The sequence below is a fragment of the Rhinopithecus bieti genome, unplaced genomic scaffold (genome assembly GCF_001698545.2).
Source record: "Rhinopithecus bieti isolate Rb0 unplaced genomic scaffold, ASM169854v2 scaffold_28163, whole genome shotgun sequence".
In the NCBI taxonomy this organism is placed as follows: Eukaryota; Metazoa; Chordata; class Mammalia; order Primates; family Cercopithecidae; genus Rhinopithecus; species Rhinopithecus bieti.
In genome coordinates, this window is record NW_016813718.1 from 1,336,518 (window position 1) to 1,358,003 (window position 21,486).

The 21,486-nt window shown below is 40.7% G+C and overlaps 1 long non-coding RNA gene across 1 annotated transcript in view; it reads left to right on the plus strand.

Annotated features, from left to right (window-relative positions):
• Positions 1 to 17,409: 17,409 nt before the first annotated feature.
• Positions 17,410 to 21,486, plus strand: part of LOC108513220 (uncharacterized) — a 33,298-nt gene continuing 29,221 nt past the window's right edge. Inside the window, exons 1-2 of the long non-coding RNA XR_001880820.1 lie at positions 17,410 to 17,476; positions 20,248 to 20,371. This is a non-coding gene — a long non-coding RNA (uncharacterized LOC108513220). The remainder of the gene's footprint in view (positions 17,477 to 20,247; positions 20,372 to 21,486) is intronic.

Sequence of the window (21,486 nt, forward strand, 5' to 3'; positions counted from 1 at the left end):
AAAAAAAAAAAAAAAAAAAAAAAAAGAACCTAGAAATAATACACATTCATATCAGGATACAACTAATTCATCTTTATTGAGATGACTCTAAAAACTAGCTAAAATTTCAACACATGGAGCTTTCTATAGAGCAAGGGGCAAAATAAACATTGACAGATCCACGGACCTTGCGGTCTGACAGCACTTACGTTTGATCTGAGTTTGGAAACTAATGTCTATTTTTATAAGGCTTGTCTAGACTCTGAGAAAAATTGAGGCTATGTAGGTAGAGACATTTATTACAAGCACTTTCAAAATGATCCTAACCAGCCTAAAAAAATCAGTATAGCTAATACAAATCTGACAGGAGCATTTTGAAGATTATTCCAGTTACAAATACTGGTCAGGGCTCACAATGTTTCTTTAAAATGTCATAAGATCATTTGATTTTCTAAACAAAAATTAAGACATCTCCAAAAGCCAATATGCAAAAACAAAGATATCACATATATACTAAGTGAGACATTAGAAATTAGCAGGGCATAGTGGCACATGCCGATAATCCCAGCTACTCAGGGGGCTGAGGCAGGAGAATGGCTTAAACCCGAGAGGCAGAGGTTGCAGTGAGCCGAGATCATGCCATTGCACTCCAGCCCAGGTGACAGAGTAAGACTCCAACTCAAAAAAAAAAAAAAAAAGAAAGAAAGAAAAAAAAAGCTAGAAAAGCTTGCTGTTGGATCACCAGAGTGAAATACAATTCAAAGAAAAAAATTACCAAAAGCAAAATAAAATACTAAAAGTGAAAACACATTGGTCAAAATTTACAGTTTGCTAAACATTTTGCAATTATATACTCTTTAAATTTAAAAAAAAATCCCCTTATAAAATGTCTTTTCTGGTAATCACTGCAGGTTAGAAAGCTCTCTTTGAGAGCATCTCAAATCTCTAACATGGTTACTAGAAGTGTTTATAAAAGTTTTCTTTTTTTTCTAACATTTTATTCAAGTAGATTAGTGAAGAAAAAAAAATTAACATCACTTTAGCACACATAGCAACACTGAAAAGACAACAATTGGGCCTGGCTCCCACCTGTTATCTCCACATTTTGGGAGGCCGAGAATCACTTGAAGCCCAGGAGTTTGAGACCAGGCTGGAAAACACAGCAAGATCTCCACTCTACTAAAAATTTAAAAAATAAAATCAGCAGGGCATAGTCCCAGCTACTCGGGGTTGGGGGACTGCTTGAGCACAGGAGGTCTAGGGTGCAGTGAGCTGTATTTGCACCACCGAACTCCAGCCTGGCCAAAAGAGCAAGACCCCATCTCAAAAAAAAAAAAGAAAAGGCAACAATTACCTGATATGTTCTCATAACAGACGGAATTGCAACTAGGGAAACTGCTCTGCTGCCATTAGCACATCTACAACTGCCACAGAATATCTATGACCTGTGAATATGTGCTCACACATGCAATATGCTTAATAAATGGGGTTTCTAAAATAGTTTTGCTTACTTTTCCCCTCATTAACAGCTGACAAAGCAGTATTTCTAACATTTGATACTTAATCACCTAGAAAAAAATAACGCCCCCTTTAAAAAAAAGTAAGTTCTCCAAAGTCACTTTTGTTTGTTTTAATGGGGAGGAGTAAAACCTGCTCAATTTTAATAGGTACTTTTTTTTAAGGCTAGTCAAGTGAAACGGTGATAGTGGAGAATAAACAAATAAATCTGTAACTGGTTATAAACACTACTGCACTGGGCCTAGCCAATACCACTGTCTTTAATAGTCACTTGACTTTTAAGGGTTAACAGACACTGAAACTTCAAACAAACAATATAGCATACTTTAAAAGTCTCTTCCATATGGTCTGAAATAACAAAAGATTTTAAATTATAAAACCTTTATTTTCATAATTATATTAGGAAATAAGGAAACATGGGTTATAATGAAATATAAAATCTTTTTGAAAATGTAGTTTTATACAAAGATGAAAGGATAGTAAGTGATCTAAGTTTTAAATTTTCTTTAATATAGCTATATTGTACATCTCCCCAAATTAAAAATGAAAATCTAACATTTAAAATTTTCATGTACATATATTAACAGCTAACAAAGAGGTTGAGTCAGAATTATTTTATGAAGTAAATATGAATATGTAATTAACACATATATTACCATGCCAAGAGTTGTTGATAAAAGTGGTTTAAAAAGAGATTTAAAGCGTTAGTTTCCTTTATGCCAAACAAATCTTGGCTCATAGATAAAAACATGGTAAATTTTAAGCCAACCCCAACCTAAAGGAACTATTATCAAATTCTGTATACAGATACCACAGGCAATTTATACTGAGTCTCAAGCAATGAATATAATCATGTGTCATGTATGATATTTTAATCCTTAAATAATAAAGATACCCAAGCATGATATGAAGTATATCAAAGACTACAACACAAAGATCACTCCAGGCCCATATAATTACCCGTACTACTTTTCTACACAGAACCACAAAGGAGTACACAATTGCTATAAAGAAAATCTACTTTCCCACAGATCATTCAAAAGGGTTTTCAAAGTATAATCTGTTTCAGAGACTGCGCAGGGTGCTGGGACACAAAGACATGTGAATAAATAATTATGACAAAACAGTCACACGTTCAACATCAAGTGCTGATCAGCCTGGCATCTGCTAGTTGCTTAAGGGTATGTCCCATATAATCCTACAGACTGAAAAACATATGTAAAACTGTGCACACAGGTTATATATTTCTTTTATCTAAAGCTAGTACATATCTGTATAAACGAAAGAGGAGGGCCGGGCGCAGTAGCTCATGTCTGCAATCCCAGCACTTTGGAAGGTTGATGCGGGCGGGTCATGAGATCAGGAGTTCGAGACCAGCCTGGCCAACATGGTAAAACCTTGTCTCTACTAAAAACACAAAAATTAGCTGGGAGTGGTAGCACACGCCTGAGTCCCAGCTACTGGAGGCTTAGGCAGGAGAATCGCTTGAACCCGGGAGCCAGAGATTGCAGTGAGCCAAGATCGCACCACTGCACTCCAGCCTGGTGACAGGGCAAAACTCCATCTCAAAAAAAAAAAAAGGAAAGAAAGAGAAGGAAGTTTAAATTAGTGGTCATTTCCCCCGTCTGTAGACTTTCTTATTTTATTTTGTTTTGTTTTGAGAAAGGATCTAGCTCTGTCGCCCAGGCTGGAGTGCAGAGGCATAATCACAGCTACTACAGCCTCAACTTCCTGGACTCAATCAATCCTCCCACCTCAGCCTCCCCAGTAGCTGGGACTACAGGTGTGTGCCACCATGCAGAGCTAATTTTTTTTTATTCTTTGTAGAGACAGAGTTTTGCTATGTTGCCCAGGCTGCTCTCAAACTCCCTGGCTCAAGCAATCCTCCCACCTTGGCCTCCCAAAGGCTGGGATTAATGACATGAGCCACCACATCCGGCCCAAACTTTCTTTTACCTTGATACAACTGAAGCGGTGACTACCCACTTACAAAAGTGCAGATATCTTAGTGCCATACCAGACTTACTGAATTTCAATAGCTTGGGATGGGTCCAGGAATCTACATGATTAACAAACATCACCAGGTGGTCTTTAGCTCACTAAACTTAAAAAACCATTCCTGGTCGGGTGCCTTGGCTCACCCCTGTAATCCTAGCATTCTATGAGGCCGAGGCCGGCAGAATGCCTGAGCTCAGGTGTAGTTCAAGACCAGCCTGGGCAACATGGTGAAACTCCGTTTCTACCAAAATATAAAAAATTAGCTGGGTGTGGAGGTACAAGCCTGTAATCCCAGCTACTGAGGAGGCTGAGGCACAAGAATTGCTTGAACCTGGGAGGAGGAGGTGCAGTGAGCCAAAATCATGCCACTGCACTCAAGCCTGGGTGACAGAGTGAGGCTCTGTCTTGGAAAAAAAAATATTCCTATAGATGCAGACTTTGACATTAAACTTGCCTTGTTCAACAAACGGTATTATTGCTTCATTAAAGAAAGACATTTTTCTCATTGGCTTTACAAGTCTTACATTTGCCACAAACTCTAGATTCTTTTTTTTTTTTTTGAGACAGAGTCTCACTCTGTTGCCCAGGCTGGAGTACAAGTGGCATGATCTCACCCTCACTGCAACCTCCACCTCCTGGGTTCAAGCAATCCTCCTGACTCAGCCTCCCAAGTAGCTGGGATTACATACAGATGCCTGCCATCACACCCAGCTCATTTTTGTATTTTTAGTAAAGACGGGGTTTCACCATGTTGGCCAGGCTAGTCTCAAACTCCTGATTTCAGGTGATCCACCCGCCTCGGCCTCCCAAAGTGCTGGGATTACAGATGTGAGCCAACTTGCCCGGCCCAAACTACAGATTCTTAACATTTCTTCGTATAAAGAACCATGGCAAAATATTAGGTTCTGGGATTGGTAAAGCAGTGAGTAGACAGTTTTTACAGCACTTAATACAATGAACACAATGAACAACCAAATAAAAAAATAAAGATCAAAGATGCAAAATGGTTTCAGAAGATTAGATTTCTCAACAGCAACCGCATAAAACAGAATAGCACAGATTCAAAATTCTGAGGGAAGTGGTTTCCAAACCAGAATTCTATGTCTAAAATCATTGGCCAAGTGTGAAAAATATTTTTGGATATGAGAACAAAACTTTTACATTTTAGAAGACTTAATCAAAAGACAAAGGTAAAACATGATAAACTCCATGGAAAACAAAAGTTTATACAAGAAAGAATACATAATACTGACATGTTCATAAAACACGAAGATTGTTTACTAAGTTAAATAAAAGTTGTAATAATATTAAAAACAGAAGGCAAAGGGAATAGGGAAGAGAGAAGTAAGGTAAATTCCTAAAACTGAAAAATTAATAGTAGGAATATAAGAACAGTATAAATGCAGAAGCCACCATCGAGAGGAGTTGAAAATGACTACAGAGTGGGAACCAAGCAAATGACTGCCCTGGATATTATTAGACAGCCATATCCATATACTTTTAAAAAGTAACAAAATTTAAATTTAAAATGAAAGGGGGTGATATGGTTTGACTCTGTGTCCCCACCCAAATCTCATCTTGAATTGTGATCCCCATAATCCTCACGTGTCAAGGGAGGGACCCAGTGGGTGCTGATTTCCCCCATGCTGTTCATGATAGTGAGTTCTCAACATGATCTGATGGTTTTATACATGTTTGACAGTTCCTCCTTCTCCTCTCGCTTCTCTCTCTCTCTCGCCTGCCGCCAAGTAAGACATGCCTGCTTCCCCTTCCACCATGAATGTAAGTTGCCTGAGACTTCCACAGCCATGCAGAACTGGGAGTCAATTAAAATTCTTTTCCTTATAAATTACCCAGTCTCGGGCAGTTCTACAGCAGTGTTGAGAACAGACTAATAAAGAGAAAATCCTAATTAAAATACATAAATTTGCATGAATACAACACCAAGGGAGTAAGGATTATGTACAATAACTCTGTGTATCAGGTTTTCTCAACCTTGGCACCAATGGTAGACATTTTGGGTCAGATAATTTTTTGTTGTGGAGGCTGTCTCATGCACTGTAGGATGTTTAGCAGCATCCCTGGCCTCTATGCAGTGGATGACTGTAGCACTCCCTCATCCGTTTGTTAGAGCCAAAACTGTCAAAATTGTCAAATGTCCCTGGGATACAGTATCACTCCTGGTTGAGAATCACTGCTCTACATTAAGAAAACTATGGTTTTCTTAATTATATCTTGGTAACAAACATTTAAGATTGCATATATTAAGTGAAAGAATATGATTTTTTATGGACTTTTTTTTGAGACAGGATCTTGCTGTCACCCTGGCCAGAGTGCAGTGGCGTGATCTCAGCTCACTGCAGCCTCCACCTCCTGGGCTCAAGTGATCCTCCCACCTCAGTCTTCCGAGTAATTGGGACTACAGGCATGAGCCACCAGGCCTGCTAACTTTTGTATTTGTTGTAGAGACACGGTTTCACCATGTTGCCCAGACTGGTCTAAAACTCCTAGGATTAAGCGATCCTCCTTGGCCCCGCAAGTGCTGGGATTATAGGCGTGAGCCATCAAACCTGACCCTGGACCTCTGCTTTTTTTTTTTTTTTTTTGAGACAGAGTCTCACTCCGTCTCCAGGCTGGAATGCAGTGGTGCAACCTCGGCTCACTGCAACCTCTGACTTCTGGGTACAAGCGATTCTCCTGCCTCAGCCTCCCAAGTAGCTGGGACTACAGGTGCGCACTACCATACTCAGCTAATTTTTGTATTTTTAGTAGAGATGGGGTTTCACCATGTTGGCCAGGATGGTCTCAATCTCTTGACCTCGTGATCCACCCACCTCACCTCCCAAAGGGCTGGGATTACAGGCATGAGCCACCGCACCCGGCTATATTATTTAAAAAAAAAAAAAAAGAGGAGGACAAAGATAAATAAATCTGGAAATCTTTAAATATTTCTGTTCAAAGATATATGATGTTATTAATACTGCTTTAACAGATGCTCACAAATAAAAATTAAAAGAAGCCACATACACAACCCTGAAACATCTGTTTGTGTAGATAAAGTAGAAGAATGAAAAGCCAAAATGAGAAGTTTGGGCTCAATAAAATCAATTAATCAATTTCTGAAGATAAATGATTGACAAATTGTGTTGTGAGATGCTCATTCCATCCATGGGATGTGCAGCATAGCAAAGACACCATAATTCTGAATATTTGATGACAAATATGAAAAAAACTGTCAAGGAGGAATCAAGGAGGAAAAATATCCGCCTCTTGATACCACTCTTCCCTCTTATAGGAGGAAGTGAAATGAGAAAGCGAAATGTTCCAAAAAGGCAATACCTATTGGAAAGATCCTCCTCTCCAGGACAAGCTGGCAAATGAATAGCTCTGACCACCAGGAAAATCCCTCAAAGGTTCCACAACATGTGGAACACAAGTACTTGAGGGGGAGGTTGGGGATGGTTAATAGGTACAAAACAGCAGCCTGGGTCACTAAGGGAGACTCCATCTCAAAAAATAATAATATAAAATAACTAAAAGAGTATAACTGGATTGTTTGTAACACAAAGTATGAACGCTTGAGGGGACAGATATCCCATATTTCAAGATATGATTATTATGCATCACATGCCTGTGTCAAAATATCTCATGTGCCACATAAATATATACATATATGTAGCCACAAAAATTGAAAATCAAAAAAACACACACACAAGTACTTGAGACAATACATAGGATATACTTTGCATCTAACCCAAATGCTCTCGTGCATTGTGATTCCGGTTGAAGAAAACTACTTCAGCCCTTAAAGTGGTTAAGCGGTTAATTCAAATAGTATAAATATACATTTTCTAAAAAGAGCATGCTAAACATGTAGACTTTATGTTAAGCTGTGATAGGATTTTTCCTCCTACTAGCAATCTTGTTTTTTTTTTTTTTGAGACGGGCTCTGTCGCCCAGGCTGGAGTTGCAGTAACTGGACCTCAGCTCACTGCAAGCTCCACCTCCCGGGTTTATGCCCTTCTCCTGCCTCAGCCTCCCGAGTAGCTGGGACTACAGGCGCCCGCCACCTTGCCTGGCTAGTTTTTTGTATTTTTTAGTAGAAACAGGGTTTCACCGTGTTAGCCAGGATGGTCTTGATCTCCTGACCTCGTGATCCGCCCGTCTCGGCCTCCCAACTACTAGCAATCTTATGAGCCTAAGCACACTAACTTTCTCATGTTAACTTCATTTATTAAGGAGCACTACTTATAGGCATCAATAGTACCCTTTTGGCTAATTCAAATTTTATGTATAGATTGCCAAAAAAATGATAAAAGCCTAATACTTTAAAATGCTGTCATAATGAAATGAGCAGGAAGAAAACCAATTATTTTAAAGATTCCAAATAAGTTTTTAATATTCACAGCCAAACTGAAGAGAGACTAATAATCCACAGTGGAGTTCTATTTTATTACTTACATACTTAAAAGTTAGCACTACTATGTATTTTCAATAAACATATCCGTAAAAAATTGTTTGTTTTCTCTGAAAGTAGCAAAAGGTCTCAATAAATTAAATTTACAAATCCTTTCAGCTGAACCTCCCTACTTTGACCAATAGAGAAATATGAAGAAATAAATACAAAATAAAAATTAAGATATTTTCAACTATTTTACTTGGTATAATTTTGCAGCTACACTCACAATCACACAAGTAAAATGTCCTAGGCACAAGTTTAGTCATTATAGTATTATTTTTTAACAGCAAAAGACTAAAAAAAACAAAAATCCATTACTTAGGATTAAACAAATTAGATATTTAATACGGTCATAAAAAAGAATGAGGCAGATCTTTACGATCCAATATGGACCTATCACCAAGATACTTCATTTCAAAAGCACAACATAAAAGCATCATAATTTACTCCACAATTTACTTAGACATACAAACATATATACCTCATTGCTTCTATACGCATAGAATATCTCTGGAAGTCCACCTAAGACTCTAAAAACACTGAAGACCTGGGGGGACTGTGCAGGAGTAAGACATTTTATTGTATACTTCATGTTTGTATATTTTGGTTTCTGAATCATATATTACAAATCCACCTCCACTGAAACTGTCTCACAAGGTTGACAAGAATTGCATGCAGGTTCTGGCCAGAAATGTAGTTACAATTAAGTATTAATCAGGCTGCACTTTGGCCCACTTCTCTGCTATTGAAAGTCGTGTAGCACAAGATACTGACAAAAGCCTTGATTCTAATATCAGAGATCAAGTGTATGGGGAGCCCACTGTTCCCATAGTCAGGATCTCTGACATTAGAATCATAAGGCTTTTATTTAAGGATCATTTAAATTGTTTTTCGCCCGGCGTGGTGGCTCATGCCTGTAATCCTAGCACTTGGGGAGGTCAAGGCAAGCAGATCACTTGAGGTCAGGAGTTACAGACCACCCTGGACAACATGGTGAAACCCCATCTCTACTAAAAATACAAAAAAAGTTAGCCAGGTGTGGTGACAGGCCCCTGTAATCCCAGCTACTTGGGAGGCTAAGGCACGAGAATTGCTTGAACCTGGGAGGCAAAGGTTGCAGAGAGCCGAGATCATGCCACTGCACTCTAGCCTTCAAGACAGAGCAAGACTACGTCTCAAAAAAAAAAAAAAAGAGGTTTTCAGGCCCCATGAATTCCAGCAACCAGTTTAAAGGCCCCCATAGAGGAACGAGATCAGAAGAATTCAGCTTCTTTATCCCCCACTTCATGACTTCACCATACAATTCTTCGAGATCTCCAAACTTTGGCCCACTCCAAATGCCTTAAAAGCCCCAACTCCAAACTCCCTGGGGAGACAGATTAGAGGTTTCCTCCCACCTCCTTGTTGGGGGACCCTACAATTAAACCTCCTTCTTTGCTGCAACCTGGTGTCTCAGAGTACTGACTGGCTGTGCTCAGTGGGCAGCTAACCTATCACAATTACACTACCAAAAAAATTTAAATTTTATAAGCAAGAGGGCATGTCATCAGTTTTGTGATCCTGACAACAAAAAAAGACTGCTCTATCGACTGGGCACGGTGGTTCAGGCCTGTAATCCCAGCACTTTGGGAGGCCGAGGCAGGCGAATCACGAGGTCAGGAGTTCGAGACCAGCCTGGCCAACACGGTGAAACCCTGTCTCTACTAAAAATACAAAAAGTTACCCGGGCATAGTGGCATGCGCCTGTAATCCCAGCTACCCGGGAGGCTGTGGCAGGAGAATTGCTTGAACCCAGGAGACAGAGGTTGCAGTAAGCCAAGATCACACTACTACACTCCAGCCTGGGCCACAGAGCGAGACTCCGTCTCAAAGAAAAAAAAAAGATTGCTCTATCATCCACCACTTTTGGATCCCAGTTTTGCACTGAGCATTTAACCAAACTGGATATAGCATCCCTAACCACAGCAATACATAAATTCACTCTCAGCAATCTATTCCAATCTACTCCCATCTACCGACTATCGCTTTGCCGAGTATTTGAAATACTTTTTGGTTAAAAAGAAAATTCTGCTTATACATAAAATATTTTATGTTCATTTATTTATTTGTTTCTGACATACAGGTCAACCCGAGGAAAAACTTTCCTTCAAACACTAATTGCTCTAGGTAAAACATAAACCAAAAAAAAAAGAAATTCTAATTACAGTCTCTGAAAAGGATGGAAATGTTTTGTCAATACTCAACAACTCAGTTTTAAAAGAGACATGAAGAGATAAATCCCAGAATTGTAAGGTATTTTTATTCAGTGAGCTAACTGAAAGAAGTTTCACAGCATCTCAATGCGGGGAGGAGAGTGGTGTAGTATTTTCAGTCTCAACAGAATAATGAATTAAATGACAGGCAAAGCCAATGTGTTTATCTCTTTTCTGAGATGCCTTTTAAATAAGAAGACGGCCTGGTTGGTGGCTCACGCCTGTAATCCCAGCACTTTGGGAGGCCGAGGCAAGCGGATCACCTGAGGTCACCAGTTTGATACTAGCCTAGCCAGCATGGCAAAACCCCATCTCTACTAAAAATACCAAAAAAATTAGCCAAGCATGGTGGTGGGCGCCTGTAATCCCAGCTACTCGGGAGGCTGAGGCAGGAGAATCACTTGAACCCAGGAGGTGGAGGTTACAGTGAGCCAAGATCGCACCACCGCACTCCAGTCTGGGTGACAAGAGCAAAACTCCATCAAATAAATAAATAAATAAATAAATAAATAAATAAATAAATAAATAAATAAATAAAGTGATAAGAAGAAAAGTAAAAGAACCGCCAGGCACGGTGGCTCACGCCTGTAATCCCAACACTTTGGAAGGCCGAGGCAGATGGATCACAAAGTCAGGCATTCAAGACCAGCCTGGCCAACATGGTGAAACCTCGTCCTACCAAAAATACAAAAATTAGCTGGGCATGGTGGTGCTCACCTGTAATCCCACAAGAGGCTGAGGCAGGAGAATCACTTGAACCCAGGAGTCTGAGGTTGCAGTAAGCCGAGATAGCACCACTGCACTCCAGCCTGAGCAACAGAGTGAGACTCTGTCTTAAAACAAAACGAAACAAAACGAAACAAAACAAAAGAACCTGGCAGGGAATGGTGGCTCACACCTGTAATCCCAGCACTTTGGAAGGCCCAGGCGGGCAGATCATCTGAGGTCAGGAGTTTGAGACCAGCCTGACCAACACAGCAAAACCATGTCTCTACCAAAAATACAAAAAAAAAAAAAAAAAAAATTAGCCAGGCTTGGTGGCACACACACTCCCAGCTACTTGGGAGGCTGAGGCGGGGGAGGATCGCTTGAACCCTTGAGGTGGAGGTTGCAGTGAGCCAAGATGACACCACTGCACTCCAACCTAGGAGACATAGCGAGACTCCATTTCAAATTTTAAAAAAAGAAAAAAAGAATCTAAACCATAATAAAGAGAATCTGAGGGGGCCATTAGCAGAATAAAGATTTTCAGAAAATTTTGGAAGACAAAAAGGAAAGACTAAGAAGAGCACAAATGGCCACTTTCTACAATACCACTAAACACGGCATTGCTGGTTTTCTCTAATATAATTAGGACACGAAAAACAATTAAGAAACAAAGCTCAGGGCCAGGCGCGGTGGCTCAAGCCTGTAATCCCAGCACTTTGGGAGGCCGAGGCGGGCGGATCACGAGGTCAGGAGATCGAGACCATCCTGGTTAACACGGTGAAACCCCGTCTCTACTGAAAAAATACAAAAAACTAGCCGGGCGAGGTGGCGGGCGCCTGTAGTCCCAGCTACTCGGGAGGCTGAGGCAGGAGAATGGCGTAAACCCGGGAGGCGGAGTTTGCAGTGAGCTGAGATCTGGCCACTGCACTCCAGCCTGGGTGACAGAGTGAGACTCCTTCTCAAAAAAAAAAAAAAAAAAAGAAACAAAGCTCAGGCCTGGCACAGTGGCTTGGAAGGCCACGGCAGGAGGATCACTTGAGGCCAGGAGTTAGAGACCACCCTGGACAACACAGGGAGACCAGTTGCTACAAAAAAAAAGTTTAAATTAGCTGGGCGTGGTGGTCAGCACCTGCAGTCCCAGTTACTCAGGAGGCTGAGGTGAGAGGATTGCTTGAGCCCAGGAGTTCAAGGCTGCAGTGAGCCATGAATCGTGCCACTGCACTCCAGCCTAGAAAATAGAGAAAAAATCCTGCTGCTAAAGGAAAAAAAAAAGAAAAAAGAAACAAAGCCCAAAATATGTATACAGGGAGCTGGCTGGGTGCAGGGGCTCACACCTGTAATCCCAGCACTTTGGGAGGCCAAGACAGGCGGATCAACTGAGGTCAGGAGTTTGAAGCCAGCCTGGCCAACATGATGAAACCCAGTCTCTACTACAAATATAAAAATTAGTTGGGTGTGGTGGTGTAGGCCTGTAATCCCAGCTACTTGGAAGGCTGAAGCACAAGAACTGCTTGAACCTAGGAGATGGAGGTTGCAGTGAGCCGAGGTGGTACCATTACACTACATCCTGGGTGACAAAGCGAGACTCTGTCTAAAAAAAAAAAGGAGCTAATACTAGGGAAAATGGAACTGACCTATCCAGGATAGTCCTGAAGAATTTTCTAGTCTAAGAGGGTAAGACTTAGAAAAGTCAACTTCACAACTGCCTGAAGACAAAGTCAGCCCAGAAAACTGAAGCTCCTAGGCCAGGCGCAGTGGCTCATGCCTGTAATCCTAGCACTTTGGGAGGCCGAGGCGGGTGGATCATGAGGTCAGGAGTTCGAGACCAGCCTGGCCAACATGGTGAAACGCTATCTCTACTAAAAATGCAAAAATTAGCTGGGCATGGTGGTGGGTGCCTTTAATACCAGCTTACTCAGGAGGCTGAGGCAGGAAAATCACTCGAGCCCAGGAAGCGGAGGTTGCAGTGAGTCGAGATTGCACCACTGCACTCCAGCCTGGGTGACAGAGTTAGACCTCATCTAAAAAAAAAAAAAAAAATGAAGCTCCTGTTCAGCCTTACTACCTTGGTTTTGAATAACAATAGATAACTATGAATCATCTAATACTTGAGAACAGACTACAGCACGAAAGATAAATACAAAAAATCAACAACTGAACTTGAAGAAACAATTTAGGCAACAACACAGTCCAGATCTCTGCTCACTGCAAGCTCCGCCTCCCGGGTTCACACCATTCTCCTACCTCAGCCTCCCGAGTAGCTGGGCGCTCGCCACCACACCCAGCTAATTTTTTTGTATTTTTAGTAGAGACGGGGTTTCATCATGTTAGCCAGGATGGTCTCGATCTCCTGACCTCGTGATCCGCCCGCCTCAGCCTCCCAAAGTCCTGGGATTACAGGTGTGAGTCACCGTGTCCGGCCCATAAAACAAATTTTAAAACATGATTGGCAAAATTAAAATATCACTAGATGTGCTAGAAAAATCAAAGATTTAGCTCAGGGACCTCCACCTCCAAAAAAAGGAAAGAAAGAAAAATGGAAAATATGAGAAAACAGGCTGGGCACGGTGGATCATGCCTGTAATCCCAACGCTTTGGGAGGCCGAGGCGGGCGGATCACCTGAGGTCAGGAGTTCAAGACCAGCCTGGCCAACATGGTGAAACCCCACCTCTACTAACTATACAAAAATTAGACAGGCATGGTGGCGGGTGCCTGTAATCCCAACTACTTGGGAGGCTGAGGCAGGAGAATCACTTGAATCTGGGAAGCAAAGGTTGCAGTGAGTCAAGATGGCGCCACTGCACTCCAGCCTCGGTAACAAAGCGAGACTCCGTCTCAAAAAAATAAAAAAATAAATAAAGGAAAACAGATCTTCAAATTACACTGGTGTATCAAATATCCTTACCATTGATGCATCACTGTAAAATTTCAGGATGCAACAAATAAGAACATTCTAAAAAGATTTCACAGAGGAAACAGGTAACATGCAAAGAATAGAGAACTGATGTGGTATAAAACTCACGTTCAATGACAATGGATGTCTGATGACAATGGGGTAAACATCTTCAAAGTTTTGAGGGAAAATCATTTTCAACCCAAAATGCAATGCAAAAAAAGATCATGTTATCAAGTGTCTACTATTAAATTATGAATTTCATAGCAGAATAGTTCAGGAGGCTACAAAATATTTAAAAGATTGAGTCTGACAAAGTTGAGAAGCTCTGCTATAAGTTAATATACATTAAAAACAAAAAAGATGCCGGGCGCGGTGGCTCAAGCCTGTAATCCCAGCACTTTGGGAGGCCAAGACAGGCACATCACGAGGTCAGGAGATCGAGACCATCCTGGCTAACACAGTGAATCCCCGTCTCTACTAAAAAATACAAAAAAAAAAACTAGCCGGGCGAGGTGGCGGGCGCCTGTAGTCCCAGCTACCCGGGAGGCTGAGGCAGGAGAATGGTGTAAACCCGGGAGGCGGAGCTTGCAGTGAGCTGAGATCCAGCCACTGCACTCCAACCTGGGCGATAGAGCAAGACTCCGTCTCAAAAAAAAAGAAAAAAAAAAAAATGAAATAAAAGTGAATATACATTAAGATACAAAATGAAAATTAATAAAATCCAAAATATTAAAATTATATTTTATAATAAAAGTAATTCAGCTTTGTTGAAATAAAATAAAATCAAATACTAAACAGAGAAGTCTGAATTATGGATCACTAGGCAATAATCGACTTCCAGCGACATCCTAAAAAGCAACAACCAAATTATACTCTTCCCGTTAGACACCACTATCTTTCTGTCTCTTGCATTTGCTCCTTCCTTTTACCCCTCCAACCATACCTTTAAATCTGAACTACCAGGCTGGCCGGCACACACCTGTAGTCCCAGGTACTTGGGAGGCTGAGCCAGGAAAATGGCTTGACCTGGGAGGCAGAGGTTGCCATGAGCAGAGATTGCGCCACTGCTCCTGCCTGGACGACATAGCGAGACACTGTCTCAAAAAAAAAAAAATCTGAACTACCAACACAAGAACTCAAGGAGCATGGTAAAACACCATGGGAATACAATTAGCAAAATCCAAACAGTGAAAAGGAAACAAAACCCCAGTTTCTTCAACAAAAACTAGCAAAGGAAAAAGAGAAGAAAAAGGGAAGTCCTAACTTTTCCCCTGCTATGGCCACCTGTTGTGCTGGATTCCCAAGCTTGCAAGCTGGGAGAACACTGCCTCTAGAAGACTGAAGAAAAGACCCAAAGACAGCAGCATGACATAAGCTTTATTCAGGAAACTTATGTCCAGGGAGTTCAGGAGGGGAAGGCTGGACAGGAAAAACCATTCCCTTTTATAAAAAGCATGCAGGTTTTATAGTAAGTACCCTTCGCATAGCAACCACCACTTAGCAGCCTCCACCCAGCTCAAAACAATGGGCCTCAGTTCCTTGTACCACCTGCATTCCAAGGCACACGCCAGGATCCAGGTGTCCTTCATAGGTATGGCATAAACATCAGGGTTGACCATTATTGGAACACTCAACAAACATTTACCAAGGAACACAGGATCATTCTCAAGGTATGTTTGAGTTACTGCTGTCTGGCAAGACACACCCACCATATACCACCCAACTGACTTGGTACCATTTACTAAAACAACTACCTTTTCCTCATTATATTACCATGGAGACTTTGTCATAAACAAAGTTGCATTACACATGTGAATCTCTTCTGGGTTTTGTATTGTTTCATCGGCTTATTTTTCAATCCACTTACTAATATACCCTATCTTAATTATTCTAACTTTACAAGTGTCTTCCTATCTAATGATATAAGCAACATAAGTCCTCCAGCACTTTTGTTTGTCAAGATTGACTTTTTCAGTGCTTCTCAAAACTTTTGTTCTCAAGATTCCTTTACATGGAGGCCAGGTGTGGTAGCTCACACCTACAATCCCAGCACTTTGAGAGACTAAGGTGGGAAGATTACTTGACGCCAGGAGTTCAAGATCAGCCTTGGCAACAAAGCAAGATCCCATTTCAAAAAAAAAAAAAATAGGCAAAAAAATTTTAAAGATTCCTTTACGTTCATAAAACTATTGAGGAACTCAAAGATCTTACGTTGGATATTTATCAACATCTACCATGTTGAAATTAAAACTGAGAAGAAACTTAACATTTACTAATTTAAAATAAAAACGTATTACAAATTAACAATATTTATTATGAATAATTACTGTTTTCCAAAACAAATATAAAACTCTAATTAAGAGTGACGCTGTTTCACATTTTTGCAAATTGCTTCAATGTCTACCTTAATAGCTTTACTGAGGTATACCTGACAAATAAAAATTGTATATTTACAGTGTACAACATGTTTTGATGTATGTATACATTGTGAATGGCTGACAACTAGTTTCACATGAATATCTATGAAATAACCATGACTTTTCAAAAAAAGCCAATAAAATACCCATGTCTAAATAAACATAGTTTAGCTTTCAGTGATGACCTTCAAGTAAAAATAGTATTCCATGAAAAAGGCAGCTAGTTCAGCTCACGATTCAAACAATCCCATGTGTTCTCAAGATAACCAGCTGGGCCCAGTGGTTCATCCCTGTAATCGCAACACTTTGGGAGGCCAAGATAGGAGGATTGTTTGAACCCAGAAGTTTAAGACCAACCTAGGCAACATAGCTAGACTCTGTCTCTACAAAAAATTTAAAAATTAGCCAGGCATGGTGCCGTGTACCTGGGGTCCAAGCTAATTGGGAGGCTGGGGTGGCAGGATTGCCTTAGGCTGAGAAGGTCAAAGCTGCAGTGAGCTGTGATGACACCACTATACTCTAGCCTGAGTGACAGAGCGAGACCCTATCTCTCAAAAAGAAAAGAAAACCATTACACATCAATATGCAACAGAAGTGGGTTTAGGTGTACTTCTGAGTTCACAGGTCAAGATGTGTGATGTTGGCTGGGCACGGTGGCTCATGCCTGTAATTCCAGTACTTTGGGAGGCCAAGGCGGGTGGATCACCTAAGGCCAGGAATTCGAGATCAGCCTGGCCAACATGGTAAAACACCGTCTCTATTAAAAATATAAAAATAAGCCAGGTGTGGCAGTGCACATCTGTAATTCCAGCTACTCGGGAGGCTGAGGCAGGAGAATCACTTGAACCTGGGTGGCAGAGGTTGCAGTGAGTTGAGATCACGCCATTGCACTCCAGGCGACAGAGCAAGACTGTCAAAAAAAAAAAAAAAAAAAAAGATGTGTGGTGTCTTGAAACAATACAGAGGTGATGGCTGCAAACACTGTCAATGTGCTAAATGCCACTGTACATGGTTAATGGTTAATCTGACGTTATATGAATTTCACCTCAATTATAAAGAAGGGCCAAAATTTATTAAAGCTAATAAATTATACTACTTTGCCAAGAACATTCTTAAGTAGAACTTGCCTTTGTTTTTTTTCTTAAACTGTGAATGCAAAGCGTTCTAGAACACAACTACTAACTAGCTCGGCCCCGTACCACTGATTTGTGCTATGGCACCAGCAGAGCAAAATCAACACAAAAAAAGGTAGGTAACATCTTCCTGTTATGAAAATAGTCTTGATTTCATAAACCCTTGGAAAAAGTCTTGGGGGACATCTGGGTATAAAGAAATAATAATTTGAAAACCCTTATTTTGTTATTAGTCCTTCCCTTTTTTTGAATCAACTTCTCAATTTATACATACACACACAATCCTGCTGAGATTTTATTTGGAACTATATTGAATCACTAGGTCAATTTGGGGGAAATTCAAATATTGTAATGATATATCCCACATTTATTTAAATTTTCTTTAATTCTTTCAGCAATACTTTAGTTTGTATGTAAAGGTTTTACAGATGTTTCTTTAGATTCATTTGATGTTTCTGGATGATAATATAAACATCACTTTAAACTGCATTTCCTAACTGACCCAGCCTCACACCATATACACATTGAGTAAAATTGACTAAGATACAAAAAGTGGAGCAGTAAAGCATCTAGATGAATATACTTGAGAATACCTTCACAATCTTAAGAAATCTTTGCTTATTCCAAAACAGTGACACTGGATTAGTTTTTTCATGAGTGCTCTGAGTTACCACCCTTCTTACTCAACTTTCATTCTGCTCCTTTATCTGTATCAAACTTATCAGTCATATCTATCAACTACTGAACAATGGAATTTTCCCAGCTTTTAACTGTTCTCTCTCCTCTTGCTGTTCCATTGTTCATTTTGCAATCATTATTTCTCACATATTTAAAAACCAACCAACCAAGCTAGAACAAGCAAAAATGACAATGGCTGCACTGAAGAATAAGCATTACTTAACATGAGAGGCAGCTACCAACTCAAGTAATGAGGCTCCTCTGTCTGTCAGATGTGGCCAAAATCCAGCAGTGAGCACACAATTATTACAGAAAAGAAAAATGAAGGCAGGGCACGGTGGATCACACCTGTAATCCTAGCACTTTGGGAGGCCGAGGCGGGTGGATCACGAGGTCAGGAGATAGAGACCATCCTGGCTAACACAGTGAAACTCCGTCTCTACTAAAAATGTAAAAAATTAGCCAGGCGTGGCAGCGGGTGCCTGTAGTCCCAGCTACTAGGGAGGCTGAAGCAAGAGAATGGCATGAACCCGGGAGGTGGAGCTTGCAATGAGCCGAGATCGCGCCACCGCACTCCAGCCTGGGCGACTGAGCGAGACTCTCAGTCTCAAAAAAAAAAAAAAAAAGAAAAGAAGAAAAACGGGCCAGGCTCAGTGGCTCACACCTGTAATCTCAACACTTTGGGAGGCCGAGGCAAGAGGATCAGTTGAGCACAGGAGTTTGAGGCCAGTCTGGACAATAACATTAGATCCAAGCTCTACCAAAAAAATTATTTTAATAAGCCAGGCACAGTGGTACATGCCTGTAGTCCCAGATGCTCAAGAGGATGAGGCAGGAGGATCACCTGAGCCCATGATGTGGAGGACACAGTGAGCTATGTTCACGCCACTGCACTCCAGCCTGGGCAACAGAGCAAGACTCTGTTTCAAAAAAGAATAGGAAAAAAATGCATTAAAGAGATACCAAAATGTCAGGAGTACTTCTGCGCAATGGAATTACAGATAAGGGGAGTCTTTTTCCATATTTTCTATATGTCAACAATAAATTATACTGTTTTATGACCAGAAAATAAACACAAGTTTATTTAAAATTTTAACATACAGCTAATGCTGAAGTAACAGCAAAATGAACATATTCATAATACATTACCAGGGGAAAATTGACAGAATTCTTGAAGGATTAGCATTCTGTAACAAAAATATTTGAAATATGTTCCTCTAAGTTAGGAAAAGGTCTGTTCTCAAATGATAATGACAGTTAACATGACTACCTTTCTACTACTAGGAAAGGGAAGATTAAGAGTTGTTTTCAGGCAGAGCATAGTTGTTCACTCATGGTGGGAGGCCAAGGTGGAAGGACTACATGAGGCCAAGTGTTCAAGACCAGCCTGGACAACACAGTGAGACCTTCTAACAAAAATTTTTTTAAATTACGCAGATATGGTAGTGTGCACCTGCAGTCCCAGCTATTTGGAAGGCTGAGGTGGGAGGATCACTTGAGCCCAGAAGTTTGAGGCTACAGTGAGCTATGATCACTCCATTGCACAACAGCCTGGGCAACACAGCAAAACTACATCTCTATTTAATTTTTTTTGTTTTTTAAAAAAGGAGTTGTTTACAGCAGATTTCCATCAATGCTCCCTTCATCAGAACCAACCATACTGTCAAGGAAGGAAGGGAATAAAAATAAATGTAAAGTGGCATTTTCTCTATCTGATGTCTAAATGTGCAAATCTTATTTTATGTATTTATGTATTTATTTATTTATTTTGAGGCAGAGTTTCACTGTTGTTGCCCAGGCTGGAGTGCAATGGTACAATCTCAGCTTACTGCAACATCAGCCTCCCGGGTTCAAGCGATTCTCCTGCCTCAGCCTCCCTAGTAGCTGAGATTATAGGCATGCACCACAAGGCCTGGCTAATTTTGTATTTTTAGTAGAGACGGGGTTTCACCATGTTGGTCAGGCTGGTCTTGAACTGCTCACTTCAGGTGATCCACCCACCTCAGCCTCCCAAAGTGCTGGGATTAAAGGTTTGAGCCACCATATCCAGCCTCAAACGTGCAAATTTTAAAATAATACCTTTTCCCATTATATATCTATCTACTCATTTCAGGAAAACTAGAAGTATAGAAAAGTATAAAGATAAAATTTGCTTGCATTTTGTGATATTAAAACATTTTTTGATATTAAAACAATTCTGTTTCCTAGCAAGAAAACTCAGAGAAAAAATAAAACAAATCTACAATGAACACATCAGTATGTATATTTCTACAAAGTTGTGTGAGAAGTTCTGTAAGATCAAGTCCTAAAAGCAGAATTGCTGGCTCAAAGGGTATGTACGCCTTGCAATTTGACGGATCTTTCTGGTTATACTAATATTCTGACAAGAAGAATATCTGTTTCTCCATCCAATACTGGATATTAAGATAAGAACGATAGTATTCTCTCCCCTAAATAATTCTTATAGGCTAGAACCTTTCCTATTTATCCCTTTCTCATGGTTGCTGCAAATTGCTCTTAAATTGGTTTTGTTTCAAGACAAATAATGAGTATACAAAAAAGCTTTCCTATTCTCTGTCTAGTATTCCATTTCAAAGTCCAACAAACCACACTTGCTCAGAGTGTGAGCAAAAAAAAGAAAAAGCACAAAATCTAAAATTACATTTGAAGTCAATTGCAATTAAGAAGATATTACTCAGCTAGGCACCATGGCTCACACCTGTAATCCCAACACTTTGGGAGACGAAGGCAGGAGGATCGCTTGAGGCCAGCAGTTTGAGACCAGCCTGGCCAACATGACAAAACCTCGTCTCTACAAAAAACACAGAAATTAGCCAGGCATGGTGGCGTGAGCTTATAATCCTAGCTATTCAGGAGGCTAAGGTGGGAGCATCATCTGAGCCAGGGAGGTCGAAGCTGCAGTGAGCCATGATTGTGCCACTGCACTCCAGCCTGGGTGATAGAGTGAGACCCTATCTCAAAAAAAAAAAGAAAAGATTATTCAAATATCTGTGGATGACTTATTTCCTTAAAGAATAAAAGTAAGGCCGGGTGCGGTGGCTCAAGCCTGTAATCCCAGCACTTTGGGAGGCCGAGACGGGCGGATCACGAGGTCAGGAGATCGAGACCGTCCTGGCGAACACGGTGAAACCCGTTCTCTACTAAAAAATACAAAAAACTAGCCGGGCAAGGTGGCGGGCGCCTGTAGTCCCAGCTACTCGGGAGGCTGAGGCAGGAGAATGGCGTAAACCTGGGAGGCGGAGCTTGCAGTGAGCTGAGATCCGGCCACTGTATCCCAGCCTGGGCGACAGAGCGAGACTCCGCCTCAAAAAAAAAAAAAAAAAAAAATAAAAGTAAAATTAAATGTAAACTCTATACAAGGTTCAAATCCTGAATGGCTATTGGATACAATGTTCCACAGTAAACATCAAAAAAAAAAAAAAAAAA